The 15,321-nt window shown below is 38.8% G+C and overlaps 1 protein-coding gene across 2 annotated transcripts in view; it reads left to right on the top strand.

Annotated features, from left to right (window-relative positions):
• Positions 1-15,321, top strand: part of LOC147180564 (guanine nucleotide-binding protein G(I)/G(S)/G(O) subunit gamma-12-like) — a 53,355-nt gene that overhangs the window by 13,633 nt on the left and 24,401 nt on the right. The window contains exon 3 of one of the 2 annotated variants that reach the window (XM_086087889.1): positions 3,895-3,961. The exons of the other annotated variant lie outside the window; for it this stretch is intronic. The gene's annotated coding sequence lies outside the window, so the exon portion shown is untranslated. The remainder of the gene's footprint in view (positions 1-3,894; positions 3,962-15,321) is intronic. 2 annotated transcript variants of the gene reach the window in all.

Below are 15,321 nucleotides of genomic sequence, written 5' to 3'. Positions count from 1 at the left end.
CTCATATTAACTAATTGACTCCCAGCCATTTTCACTGAAGAAACCCCCTTCGCTCCCGGTTGGTTTACTGGATTTTGCAAGGCCAACAGAATATTCTGTTATATTGCTATAAAAACATGGAACCTACCAAAAGAAAGATTCTCTTTTTTCATCAGGATAAAAAAGTGTGTTTTTATCTATTTCCGTTTTGAAACACATAGCCTTTGAATATAGCTAAGTTTCTTCATTATTCACAAATCTGTTAAAAACAAATTAAATTATTTTTTTTCAACATGGCCCTGCCTGGTTGATCTCTTATACTCTGCTGCCACCTGCTGGCCGTTTTTATAACTACAATTGCTTCAACCATTCTCTTCAGTTTAGAGGCTGCATCAAAGCCTTCTGTAAATACGTCTTTGGGAGCATGGTCATATTTAAGATAAAACATATTTATACCTTTTTGGGAGCAATTGAGTTTAAGTATTTTGAGTTGTATCCACTTAAATTGATCATTCATCTTGCAATAACTGCATCAAGCTTTCGACCCATTGACTTCACTAGACTTTTCCAGGCCTTCACTGCAGCCTCTTTCAGTACTTGTTTGTTTCTGGGAGTTTCTCCCTTCAGTCTCTCCTCTTTAAGTGATAAAATGCAGGCTCTATTGGGTTAAGGTCTGATGATTGACTTGGCCAGTCTAAGACTTTCCACTTTTCCTCCCTGACGGATGTCCTTTGTTGTGTTGTCTGTATTTTGGGTCATTGTCTTGATGTATGCAGTCAAAGTGGGTTTGTAGATTTCACAAGTTATTCTGCTGCTCCCGTCATGAGTAACATCATACGATTGTGTAATGTCTTTGTTGTCACTTAATCGGTAGTGTTGGCTACTCTTAGTGGGACACAAGCACAGTATGCACATAAAGAATTTATGAGAGGGACTACGGTGTGAAAAACTACACCTCGCCCATACGGATAACTAGCAGATGAGATGGCAGGAGCCAGGCTTTTTTGTTTGTTTTCCTTGTTTGTTTGTTTTAGTCATTGTTGAGACATGAATACATCAAGGATCCATCCATTTTCAAGAGTGCTTGTCTGGAAATAAATACTTAAGTTTCCCTGTGCTGAGAACGTGCACAGTAAAAGTCTTTAATTTGCTTGATTTTTAAATATATAAAAAAAAATGTAAATAATTTTTTGCCGCATTAAATAGGGACTTGATACATATGTGACATTCCCACCTCTGCAACTTGCTCTATTTTATCTGATCTTTAGTTAATCATTTTTTTTACTGCTCTATATTGAGATACTAAATACTACCTGGATACAATTTTTACTGTTTTTTGTACTATTTATAATAATTGGAACATTATTTACTGCGCACCCAGTGGTCGGCATTCCAATATTTGGTCCACTTTTGTCGATGTTCTCTTTGCCTGCAGTGCTTTTTTTGCTGTGCTTAAATGGGTTTGTGGTGTTTCCTCATGATGCGGCCGCTGTTCCCAAGTTGGCTTCGCACAATATCATCCTTTGTCTTCAAACATGAAAAGTCCATATTGTCAAAGTTGTGCTACTTTTATTCTGGACTAAGAGGCCAGTGTTAGCTCAGCAGATGTTACTTGTTGGTGTCAAAAGACATCATGTTGTCTTGAAGTTTTTCTTGATAGTTGATGGTGGATGTACACAGAGCGGTCATGCGACACTTCTCCTTTGACAGCAAGAAATTGCGACATATTTTATAGACTGTTATTTACATCTTTGGGGCAAAAAGTGTCATTTTGATGTAAAATAGTTTTCATTGATTTTATTTTAATACATTACATACTCAGACTAAATAAATTTGATTAGTTGCACATCAGGCTGCTCCATTCATTTCCAGGAAAGTAGCAAGTTATTATTTTTTTTAATATAGACCTCAGGCAAAATGTTTCTCGGAACTGAAAAGTGTAAAAGCGCTATAGGTAATTAAATTTCCTTGATGTTTATATCCTTATCTTGTAATATATACAAGCCAAATTAGACATAATTTTGGTCATCTTGTTCTTTGGTGCCATTTTGTGTCATACTTGGTTGTTTCCAAAAGAGCACAAAAACACAATAGGTGAGTTTTTCATCAAAGATATGTTCCAAAGGGGAAAAAATGCACACAAAAAAAGTGACTTTGTAAACGGTGAGCTGCAAATATGCAGGGGATTTCTGTACTGGAAACTGAGTAATACAAGTACTGATTCTGTTATATATAAACTCACAAAAAAAAAAGAAAAAAAAGTACAGATTACTGAATAATTAAAGGTTTAGTTTGTAGTTTTAAAACAGCTAGCTCGATTTGAATGTAGCCTCACTTCATGAACCATTGACACCTCGTCGGTCACCCCTGCTGACTATGATAGGTTGTTTTTCCTTGGACGTGGTGGTTTATTAAGAAAAAAAAAATAGAATAATTGTTTCACACATCTATTATCAAAATGTTAACTTAGCATTTTACATTCTATATGTATATGAAAAATCCCATTAGTCTTTAATAGTGATTGATGCCGACATTCAAGAATGGTGCAGTCGATCTGTGAATGTGCGCGTGTGTGTGTTTTTCCGGACAGATAGGACACTAATGGGTAAATGATTTAGAAGAAAGCAAAACTGTTTAAAGGTTATTTATAGCGGAAGGACGGGTGGCCTAGTGGTTAGTAGCACGGCTTCGTCACAGTTCTGACGTTTGGGATTCAAATCTGGACTCCGACTTACCTGTGTGGAGTTAGCATGGCTTCCTCCCACATTGCAAAAACACGCAATGTTTATAATAAATGTATCCAAGGTTCTTAAATGTCCATAGATGTGAATGTGAATGGCTGTTTGTCTATATGTGGCATGTGATTGGCTGGCAACTAGTCCAGCTGGGAAAGCTCACTCGTGACACTAATGCGGACTCGCAGTATAGAAAATGGATGGATGGACGGTAATTTCTAGTCCAACTACAGCAGTGACAACAGAAGGTCTATTTGTGGCCTTGCTGTCATGCCACGCCTTCTGCTAATCACATGACTGTTTTCTATCCAGGAGACTGGAGATGGCATTAACCAGCTCAGTGTCTACCAAACTTAATTTGAGTCAAGGCAGATATTTTACATCAGAAAAATGTCATTGCACACCACCAAACAAGGATGTCACAAATAAGTGTATATTTAAAGCAATTAAATAATGAATGACCTTGTTTCATTGAAATCAGGAATGTCCTGTGTGTGTGTGTGTGTGAGTGACATGATGACTTGTGTGTATTACATGCATGGCAAAAAGTTAATATCCAGATCAAGTGTACCTTGTGCCATCTAGTGGAAGAGCATTTTGTTGTTTTGCTGACATAGTAAACTTCCATTTTTTTTTCGCCAATTACCCAATTAGACAGTTTCAGTAATTTTACAGATATTTAGTTTTCGGCTTCCTGCATTTTTAAGGTTGTAGCTAACATTAGTTCCTAGTACAACATAACCATTCTTATTTTCAACCCTTGAACTTTTTTTACAACATGTAAAGGTTACAAAAAATGAAAAATTTGCATTTTGAAGTACAGTATTACCAATATAGCTTACCAAAATAGCACAATCCTTGTACAGCCAGCAGGGGGAGCTTCCATTTCTCACATCCGGGGCATTCTACATGAGTAGCCTACAAATCTCTTCCAAAAGAAAATAGTAGCACACAATTGATGGGTATTGTGATTTCCTAGGAATGTTATAGAAGTGATCGTTTGAAAATGTAAACACTTGCAGAGATTCGTAGAAATAAAGTGTTGCATATTGATATTAGCGATGTTTCCCTTTGATAAGTTTTGTGAGGAATCAATTAACATGATCAGTGACTTCGCAAAGCTGATTATCATTGATTATTACATATAATTAAAGTCAAATTAAATTTTTCCACCCCATAGGTCTGTCTGAAACTGGTTGCCTTCCCAATAATCAGTACCCAAGAAGTAGCTGACAGTTTCAAAAAAGGTTGGTGACTTGTGTTTTGAGGTTAAAAAATTATAATTCTTCTCTATGGTCAGCTGAGTGTATCAAAATTGTGTCACACATTTGTCCAATCGGAGTACAGTAAGCCAGCAAACATTTATTTCAGAAACTAAGAATATCAATTGAAATTGCTCTCTTGACCATAAATTCATAAAGGATGTATGTACCCTGGTAGAAAACAAACTACAATTTTCAAGAGTTGAAACTAAAATCCATTTTATTCAAATTTATATAAACAGTATATAATTGTGAAGAGATAAAGTTGTAAAATAAAATCTGACAAAATTTCCACCCTTAAAGAAGTTTCATTACAATTGATTTACATTAAGATGGCTTGACAGCCAAAGTGCTTTATACAAAAGAAAAAAGAAAAAGTGCGCTGTCAAATGACCCATGTGCTGTACCTCTTTCTGCCACACGGTGGAGCACTCTGACAGCTTATCCTCCAGATTCAACCCACGGTCCTCTGTCCTTTGGTCTCCTGTGCAGTGCACACCCTTTCTCAGACACTCACAATTACACCATCTGTCTGATGCATTGCCAGGTGGGCCCACCTTTTTGTAAGTTTCCACTAAAAGTGCCCATTATACTTCATTCTATTGTCTACAACGACTATGAGAAACATAAAAAACAGGACTTTCTTGCAGACGGTGTGTTTTGCACCAGATACATGAGTCACTTTTCAGTTATTCGTCCTGCTTGGTGGCTTTGATTGTGTGAGCGCCCATCACGTTGTTGTCCGCATTATTTACTGGATAGTTGCTGTAGTAACCCACACATGCAGAATAGAGCCAGTAAGTAAATTAAGTCTTGAGATCAAGCAATGCATGGTGGTTCCTGCGAGACACAACCAAGGCATTGTGACATTTTCCAATTACCTTCACTTATGAGTAGGGGGCATTTTAGTACTCGCCAGTACAGATTATCGAAACTTGATGTAATGCATCAAATCGTGTAGTTGTGATGAAAATGGCTTTTATTATAATCATATATTGTTAAAAACAACACAAGCTTTTCTTGAACATGCTATGTTTTAATCATCCACCCATCAATTTTCTTAACCGCTTGTCCTCACAAGACAAAGGGGGGTGCTGGAGCCTATCCCAGCCAGCCTCGGGCAATAGGCGGGGTACACCCTGAACTGGTTGCCAGCCAATCGCAGGTGTTTTAATCATATATAAAAAAAATTCAAGTGTAACAACTTGTCATTGCAGCATGAATACACTAACATAATACAACTACATGGTTGGTTCTGTGACCAACCACGTGACTGAATTTGCAGGTATCAAATCAATTTTATCCATTGAAATGAATGGAAATGGCATTAATCCGTTTGATCCCCCACCAAAAAGCAGCACAGTTTTTACTGTAAAGAAATGAACTGGTCTTATTAAGTATAACTACTGTTTGTGTGTGCCCTTAAGAGGCGCGGCCTAGCGAGTGATGTCGCAAACATGGACGGTTATTCTCCATTTTACCTTCTGGATGCGAGTTTGTTAATGTAGCTCATTGCTAGTTTTCTCATTTTGAATTTGTGGTTTCAGTGGTCCTACAATGTTTGCAGCTAACGACTATTTCAATAATTGATTAATCTGTCAAAAAATAATAATCAAATACAGGTAATTGATTTATCGGATTAAAAACATTTAAATTTCATCCCTTGTTTCAAAAACAGGACATTTCAAATCGACAGTGCACAAAATACATTATGTTTCAGCTACAGGTTTAGTCTGTAACATTGGGAAAATAGGCAAACAATACATAGTAAAAGCAATTGTTTAATTTTGGTTCAAAACAAAGGAGGAGAGGGAAAATTTATAGTTGAGGAGCTGGAATTCTGAGCATTTGGACAATTTTAAATTCAAGGTATCAAAACATTCACCAGTTGTCAAAATAATAATAATTTGATCATCAATAAGTTGTTAACTAATCAACCAATTGCTGCACCTCTAGTTTGCACCATTCAAAAAATGGCTGAAAGTGCTTTCACTTGTGTGACATCATATCTGAAGCTTACTAGTAACTCAAATTTTGACTCTCAGCACAAAGCAAAAAAAACATTGACCAAGCAATGGCTCATAACTTAAATCCATGTCACATGTCGGAAGAACTGAAGCTAGCCAAGGATTGCACCGCCACCTATGCCCTATATTGATCAACTGCGTGACTTCCTGGTTCACACACTCACATTCCAGCTTAAATATGTAACAGCCGTCATTGTTGGCGGACGATGGCAATCTTTAAAGTACTCCCACTCACAGGAAGACGCACCTCTTGGAACTTTACGTTGTTTCCTCTGATTAGCAGCACATACACACGCTCCACTGTACTTGCCCATATTTGGTCATATCCTTTTCAACTTGGAGAGTCCGGCTCGTGTAACCCAGTTTCCTGTCAGACAGGTTAGAGGAAAACAAATGAAAACAATAGGATGTGACTTTCACAAAGTTTCTTTATGGGGGGGACTTGTCATTTTGATGGATTGCACATTTGTTTAGCACTTTTATGAGTGTATGGGGAAGTACGTTTGTGTCCCAGACAGAGGCCAGTGTGTGTGCTTTTAGACTATATTGACCCTAAATGGCACCTGTAGTCGATGTCTGATGGTGCATCTGTGGGCTCCCAAATGTTTTGTTCCATGCCACACTACATCTTTTGTGTGAGCAGGTGTCCGAGCCGTGCACAGTCGCAGCTTGTTTTCTTGTGCGCGTCCTCACAATCAGGTGTCTCATTTGCACTCATCCTCGTTTCAAGAACTCTGGAGCTTTGTTCCTCTAGGATTTTTTTTAAAGCCTTTTATTCTTGTGCACTATGGAACAAGCTCCTTAGTATATTTTAAACATAAATGCTCCTACTACAGTGACTCCTTGTGTAGGTCACCTCTTGAACTTTGCAAAAAAAAAAAAAAGTTGCCTCTGTTTGGGCCTCACACTTATCTGATTGTGTGCACTTTTTTTTGGGGGGGGGGGGTAAAGGAGCAATCAGCTGTAGGCTTTGCGACACACATTTCATGCTGGCTGAATGCATAGAAACATATTTCTTTGTGTGCACAGTCAAACAGATAGCTTATACTTTGTAACGTCACCTTCAGGCATGCTGCTTTTGTAAATATGATTTCTGTGTGTGCAGTTTGAAGGATCTTCCTTCAGGTGATGTTTTTATCGTTATTGCTGTTGCAATATGCATACGCATGTGCAATGTGTATTAAGTGTGCCAGCATAAAAATAAACTGTGCATGCATGAAACCAGCGCAGGTGGACCCAATGACCTCGGCGCGGACCCATTTGTGCTGAGAAACGGTGAGTGCATGAGGAGAAAGGAAGTGAAGGGAGGAGGAGAAGACGATGTCACTTTTTCTAGGGACTGAGGGGCGGCCTGCACAGGAAGTGGCCTCCGTGTGACCCACAGAACGTCTTTCCTTTGCCCGACATGTCTTTGAAAGTGTTAAATGACGAGGGAGGGGAGGCCGTTAATGCACCCGCCCCCCTGATTGATAGCGTTATTTGTGCGAGCGCTCTCTCTCTTGATGTGTCGAGTTGAAACGAGCGAAAAACTGGCTCACGTTACTTTAGTTAGCCTCATGCTTTCCCAAGCCACATTCCGATCAACAAGTTTAGATTTGTGGGTTTAACCGCTTATGAATCAGCCTGCTCTTGATGATTGGATCAAAACTATGGCTAATAGGAAAGTAGTCATTTATGTCAATGAAGTGATACATCTTGATTTATGGGACTAAGGTCAGGGAGGAGCCAAGTTTAGCCTGGGTTGTTAGTAGATTTTGCAGAGAGTCTTCACCGCATGTGCCTGTACATCTGTACTAAAGGCGCATTTTGAAAACATATTAAATTATTGTGCGATCATAAGACATGGTACTGTAAACTATTTGTGTAGTATTCCGTGCATATTTGTGATTCACCACTAGTGGGTACACATTTGTGTGTTTTTCATAACTTACCCACCATTATTTGCTGAAAAAAAATACTATTCACTGATTTGTTGTTTAAGTTGTTTTTTCTTATTATTAAAAGTAGATCAATCTGATCGTCTCAATTGGGATCAGCTGATTATTTTTATGTTTTTTGCATTTTATGCAAAAGAACATAAGTTGTTTAAATGGATATATTGCTCCATTTTCTAATCAAATTGGTCAAGTCAAGTCAAGTTTATTTATATAGCCCTTAATCACACAAGAGTCTCAAAGGGCTTCACTTGCCCACAGTTGACAAATATTAACGACATCCCCTTATCGAACCACAAGAGGGCAAGGAAAGAAAACAAAACAAATATATCTGGCGAAAAAAGAGAAACCTTGAGAAGGGACAAATGTGGTAATCCCCCTTTCAGACTGCAATGGATGCCGAATGGGCAACATTTCATTTAGTTTGTGATACTAAACATTATTAACTAGTGTCTCTGACCAATGATCGGACAAAAAATCCCACTGAGGGGCGAAGTTTGCAAGTGTTTGCGAAAGTACCAAATGTTGATTTCTCGTAAGGATTCGTTCAAGGTCGCAAAAGTTTGCCAGATGAATGTTCCTTCCTGCGACAAAAAAAATACAATCGTCAGCAACTATTATAACTGTCAGTGAATGTCTTCCGAAAGTTTGCAACTTTGAATGACCCCAAAAAAATGCTTGTTACCCTCGCAAAAATGAACTTGTCCATATAGTTTTTTGTTTGTTTTGTTTTTTAACTTATACTGTAAATATAACTTAAAAGGACAATGAGAGAGGAAATTAGTAGGAAAGTAATATAAGAATAATGTACACTAAAATAAATAATGGATGACAATTTTAAAATTAAAATAACAACAAACAAAACTAGTGATGCACCGAATATTCGGCCACCGAAAATTTGCGGCCGAAAATGGCAAAAAATGTGCATTTTCGGCATTCGGTCGAAATAAATGTCAAGCTGAAAGAATATGGCCGAAAGAGGATGTTGTAGTGAAACAAGCAAAAAAACACACACAAAAAACGCTGCAAGCAAGTGTCTGTTTGAATTAAACACCAAACACGGGAGTGAGTGTCCGCCTTGTGAGTACCGGCAGCTTCGTTGTGCACACCGGAGAAGGAGAGGGTCGTTTGGTAAACTATGTCGAAAAAGAGCGGCGCCGAGTACTGCACTACAATTGAGCCACTCTTTCTCCTGCAGCGCCTTCCCTTTTTTTCTTTGATGAGAGCCCCTCGAGCACTTCCACTTTTTCACTTGCATTCAGGTGACCGTGCTAAATACTTTAGCTAATGTTAGCACTATTGCTATCAACAATTTTAAACAAGTAAACACTTACCACTATCTCCAGTTGACTACAGATTTGTACAGGACGCCGTGTGTGACTTTGCAGTTTTAAACGTTGGTGAATATGTGAATGTGCCGATTTTAAGTGCTCCGCAACGTGTCCCGCTCCAAATAGCCCACCAATGCGTCATCCGCACCGCACGCATCCGTACCCGAAGTACTATACATTGACCATAATATTAATATACCATTCGCCAACATGTCTGTGGTGTGGACACATTTCAATTTATATTGTGGTTTTGTTAAAATGCCCTTGCTAAATAGGCCTAAATATTTTATAATAATATTATCATTTTAGTTAATTATAATAAATGCAATGATAACAAAAAAATGGCATAAATCTCATTTTCGGCCCCAAATTTTTTTTTCGGCACATCCCTAAACAAAACAGATGCTTCCTGCACGTGTTGGCCTCTTAAGTACAATAAGATGTTCATATAACTCGTTTTTCACAGATTGGGAAAATGTGTGCCTTTTGAGCAGTGTTATCTTACCTGTGTGAATGTGTTTCAAAAGCGTTTGTATGTGAATATCCGTTATTTGAAGGAATCTCACTGCCGAAGCTGATGCTAATTTTTTAGCATTTGAATGAGATCGGCCATCGACTTTAGCATTAGCGCTAGCGATGTTTTATAAACAAAGCATGTGTTCTATGTTGCAAGCATGCGTTGCATTTTGATGACATATTGCCGTTCGTCGGTGCTAGGGTTGCCAGATAATGGCATTTCCCGCATAATTTAAAGCACGTACACAGTGTCTTTACTCTAGTTAGAGAAAACCTGAATACAAAATGAACTGCGTTCAAAGCCGCCATTTTCTCCCAAGAATGAGATCGTTCACGACGCAAAAATGCACTACGCATACTACAACACTACCTATATGAATAGTGGGAATTTACTGCACTTTGATTTCGTGAATTGTCAACGTCGTACTATCTACTACCTGAATCTTGAAACTCTTGTAGTAAATTCATGATGACGAAAAGTCATAACCCGATGGTGTGAATAAGTGTAAGGTATGTAATTGGCTCTTTGCACAAATCTACTACTTCCTGAACTCAATACTACTCCTTCATTTCCTGTCTTTCATGATTGGATAAACTGATTCATCCAGGTGTGTATGGCCATTGTCGTCAAGGTTACTGAGGTCAGCCACACCTGGATTAATCAGTTTGTCCAATCGTGAAAGACAGGAAATGAATGAATTGTGCAAAGAGCCCATTGTCAGTTTTTTACTCCACCAGAATGTATCAGGATATCTCGTGAGGTCAGACATCAGTCAGTGGTCACGCGCAAGCTAGCGTACCGCCTTCAAAGCATGTGCATGTCATTCGTGTCCTGCTTCCGAAATGTCCCTTCCTGCCCGAAGATAATTTGGACTCTTGAGATAAAGACTCAGTGTTAGTTTTGGTTATCTCCCTGTTTTGTTTCTATGGAGCAAAGTGACTGCCGCTATGTTTTTAGTGTGTATGTTCTCCAGCATTTTCAAGACAGACTGTTGTTTGATAGTCACGTAACACACTGGAAGTACACACTCTTGTCCAAGATGTACCCAGTGTGTCTTGGACATGGTTTATGACACAATAGCCAGCTAGCGCCCCCTGCTTAAGGAGTTTAAGGTTTCAAGTATCTGATATCATCTGCACTGTGGTCTCCGTGCATTTGCAACCTTCTCTTCGCGCCCTTAAGTGCGCACACATTCGAAAGTGCTCCATTTCAGGGAGGAGAAGGAAATCCACACTGACCCGGTCGACCCGTTGAACTCTGATCTGCAAGGGCAAAGGCTGGCACTTTGGAGGCAAATAAATTTCCCGCGGACAGGCTGAGCACTTTTTCAAATGTCCTGCGGTTTAATGAGGCAAAACACGAACTAATGTCCTGTGCAACTTGAGATTTAAGTTGAATACTACAAAAATCCTGGTTCTTTTCTCTTCATAACATCACGGTTTCATGCTGTGTTTGCATTTCACGGGTACCTGATATCAGAAGGTGAACTAGTCAAACGAGTGCTCTAATGTGTACATAAATAAAGATGTTATGCATAGGCAAATAGTGTTGTCACGATAGCAAAATGCTGCCTCGATACCAATACTGAAACAATACCATGGCAAAAAAAACAAAAAGTATTGGTATCATACATGACAAATTCTGGAGCTTCAAATCTTTTATTTTTGTTAATTTCATTAGCATGTGACAATACAGAAAACGTTATCTACCGTACAGTACATCCCCGCTATCTTGTGTTGGCCTAAAGCTGTTTAACAGGAAATCATGCTCTCTCTTCAACTATGTGCAGGTTTGCTATCAAGGGACTGGATAATCTCGGAATGTTTTGAACTCTTGTTTACATGCCAGTGTTGTATTAAGCACTTCTTAGGCCAGGACTGAAATTGAGTCACAGTTAAACGACGGAAGGTCTTTTTCACACTGCACTTAGTTTTCTTGAAGTTTACTGCAGGGTAGCGTGCAAGAATGACGGCACACTGGCGCACTTTTGCCCATATTTAGAAGTGCTAATGTAGCAGCCAACCAGGAAGTAACGGAGAGGCTTTTCCTGCTAGTTAGTTTTCAATTGAGGGCGTGCCATGCCGCTGCCCTTGTTCATCACCTCCAGTCCTTTGGTCCCACAGGAATGAATATTTCAAGCAGCGGCTGGAATTGTTATTGCAGACCCGCTTTGATGTATACGGATTTTGTCGCCTCGTCGGCCAGACACAGAGCTCCAAAGAGCGTTAAGAGTACAGCGACGGCAGCAGACTGGCGAGACATAAGACTTCTGTAAATTGGCTGATTGGAAGTTGGGAAACAAATCGACAATATGAAGTTGTATATAGTGCTGTTACTATCGAATATTTTAGAATTGATTAATCTATCGATTATTGAATCAATTCGACTAATCTGATTCATTTTAATTTTGCTATGTTACGGGTTCGGTCTTTGTTTTTCAAAGTAAAAACAGATGTTTGCAAATGGCTTATTTTAATTAAACATAGAAGATAATCAGTCTTCTTTCATGAAGGACTACAGAAATCACTTACGGTTGGTATGCTGAAAACAGAGGATTTGGACTATTTTAATTTGAAAAAAATGGCTCCAAACGATTACTCGATTATTAACTCATTCACTCCCAGCTATTTTCACTGAAGAAACCCCCTTCGCTCCCGGCTGTTTTATTGGATTTTGGCAGATTTTGCAAGGCCCATAGAATATTGTGTTATATTGCTATAAATCATGGAACCCACCAAAAGAAAGATTAGAGTCTCTTCTTTCATCAGGAAAAAAAAGTATATTTGTATCTGTTTCCGTTTTGCAGCAATTAGCATTAGAATATAGCTAAGTTTCATCCTTATTCACAAAGCTGTTGAACTCTTGTGAAAAACTGTTCATTGCACTCTGCTGCCACCTGCTGGCCGTTTTTTTGTAATAACTACCATTGCTTTAACAGACCTCTTCATGTCAGAAGCTGTAACAAAGCCTTCTGTATGCTCTAGCATTAAAAAACTTTTTTCTTTTCTTTTTTTTCTTTTTACGTATAAATACGTCTTTGGGAGTGAAGGACAAAGTATAATTTTTTTTAATATGTTTTGGTGTTTTAATGTATTAAAGTGGTTGTCGATAATTTGATAATTGGTTACTTTTCGATTAATCGATTATTTCTGACAGCTCTAGTTGTAGTCGACTAGTGCAGTGGTTCTCAACCGCGGTCCTCGAGTACCCCTAACCAGCCTGTTTTCCAAGTTTCCCACAAGCGACACAGGTGTTTCAAACAATTCGCTAATCAAGCTCTGCATGAAGCCAGATAACGATCCTCAGCTGTGTTGGCTGAGGAGAGGTGGAAAACGGGCTGGATAGGGGTACTCAAGGACCGGGTCTGGTGGATTAATTGGTTCAACCCCTACCAACTTACTACATTACGTTTTGCTTCTTTTTTTTTTTTTTTTCAAGATGCAATTCATCAGCAATCAGTTCCACACACAATTAAGCAACTAAATCACCATAGATAAATAACTCAAACATGCACTGCTATAAAATCATATGATGCACACGGGACTTGAACCAAATCACTTTCAAGGACACAAACACAATCATTTTCCCACAGACACTTAACCATCACTTATGCCACCCTGCATGACTAATCATGTTTCTCCTTTCTTGAAAAACAAGCAGCCTTTTATAACTCTTACGTCCTTGTTATGTGACGCCTAAAGTCGTTATCAATTATTCCATCCGTGTACGCTATTGTTGTTTCACGCTCCACACCTCATACCCAGCTGGGAGGTGAGACAGTTTGATGGCCTACGAGCAACACGTTCAACCTTTGGCCTTGTCAGCTCCACCTTGGCTGGCATGCAGCGCTTGCAACGTACATGCAACCACTCGTGTGGGCGGCGACTGGAAAGACTGAATCCGTTTGTTTATTGTTCCACATAGGCAGGGCAGAATTGAGATCCATTGTGTAGTGTCCCTCTGTCCTTGTCATGAATAGTAGCTTTCAGAGGCAAGGGGGAGTTGAGGCAAAAGGCATCGAACACACAATAGCTTTAAGTTTTATGGCGCTCCTGTTGCCGGCCGCTGATTCTTGGCTCGGGTCCAAATGCAACATACACGCAGCTGCACCACTTGCAGAACATTCGCACACGCATGCACACACACAGACGTGGACGCTTATCTCTCTCTTGTCCTTTTACAGCGTCTCTCTGCCTTACTATTCAGCAAATGCCACTTAGTTTTTTGACGACAATACAGTGAGTTTATCGCGGCGTTCCAGACCCACCTGCCATTGGTGCAGACCATGCGCAAAAATTCCTCTCTCGCTGTAGAGCTACTACAACATGCACAAATTATATTTTACCTTTTTTAAAAAAACAATTTTTTATGAATTGTTATGAAATTACTGTATCTCAATGACTAAAAAAATGCAACCATATTTTTATTAGGTTAACATTTCTTGCCACTTGAAAAATGAAAAATGTGAAGAAAATTTTTTAATTTAGATGTAAAATGTGCGATTAATCGTGAGTTAATTTTTGAAGTAATACGATTAATTACAATTAAAAATTGACACCAAGTAAAAATTTTGTTGTTAAATGTTTTAGTTTTAAACCCCCAAAGTGTATTTTCTAGGGGTGGCAGCCCATTAAAATGTTTAATCGTAATTAATCGCACAACTTCAATAGTTAACCCACGATTAATCGCCAATTTTATGTTTCAAATGTTCAATAAAATACTTTCATAATCTTGTTAACATAAAAGTGGAAAAAAGTCATTGATACAGTAATTTCATAATTAATAAAACTGAGATAAAATTAAAAAGATGTACTGTACTGTAAAAAACTGTGATATTGATTTTGTGTTGAGGTCATTGTTCTGCCACTAGATGGCATAATTGCATTTGTAAGACGCTGGTGACAGCTCAGTGCAGTTTTCTTTTCGTATTAAGATCTTTTTAACATGAAGTAACTTGTGGAATTCTGCACATTAAACATTTTTTTTTTTAAAGTACAACTTGACCTCAGTCTCCAGAAATATATGCATCATTATTAAATGTATTACAGCTACATTTTAGACGTGGATGTGTCTGCTGTGTTGTGACTGGAATTCCCTAAGTACAGGCTTTCCAAGTAATCGGTGGTCATTAATTGCGTGTTAATAAAATTAGTGGCGTTAAAGAAACTTTAAATTAACTCAAAATTGACACACTCATTTTGACACCCCTAGTACTCGATGTGGAGTTGTTTGACTGAGTTGATTTATTTAGTGTTTAAGGCACTGTTTTGGATTTGTTTTGGCCTGTCTGGGACGTTTCTGGGCGGAGACGTGACGTGACGTAACGTGACGTTTTCCCTCCAGCCAAGCCGCAGAGGCAAGATACGATCAGTGGCATATGCAAATGTCGCCTTGCAATCCCACGGTACTGATTGGTGGACTGGTTTCACGCTCGTTCCTGATTGGCTACTGTCCTCGGCGTCCTCGAGTGTCGGTTTTGAATGTTGTGTTTACAAACAGCAATGGAAATCCATCGGACAGTACTTTTTATTTAATA

Source organism: Leptonotus elevatus, chromosome 1 (genome assembly GCF_054856555.1).
Source record: "Leptonotus elevatus isolate MCC_2025b chromosome 1, RoL_Lele_1.0, whole genome shotgun sequence".
NCBI classification, from domain to species: Eukaryota; Metazoa; Chordata; class Actinopteri; order Syngnathiformes; family Syngnathidae; genus Leptonotus; species Leptonotus elevatus.
This window is presented reverse-complemented; position numbering and strand designations above follow the sequence as displayed.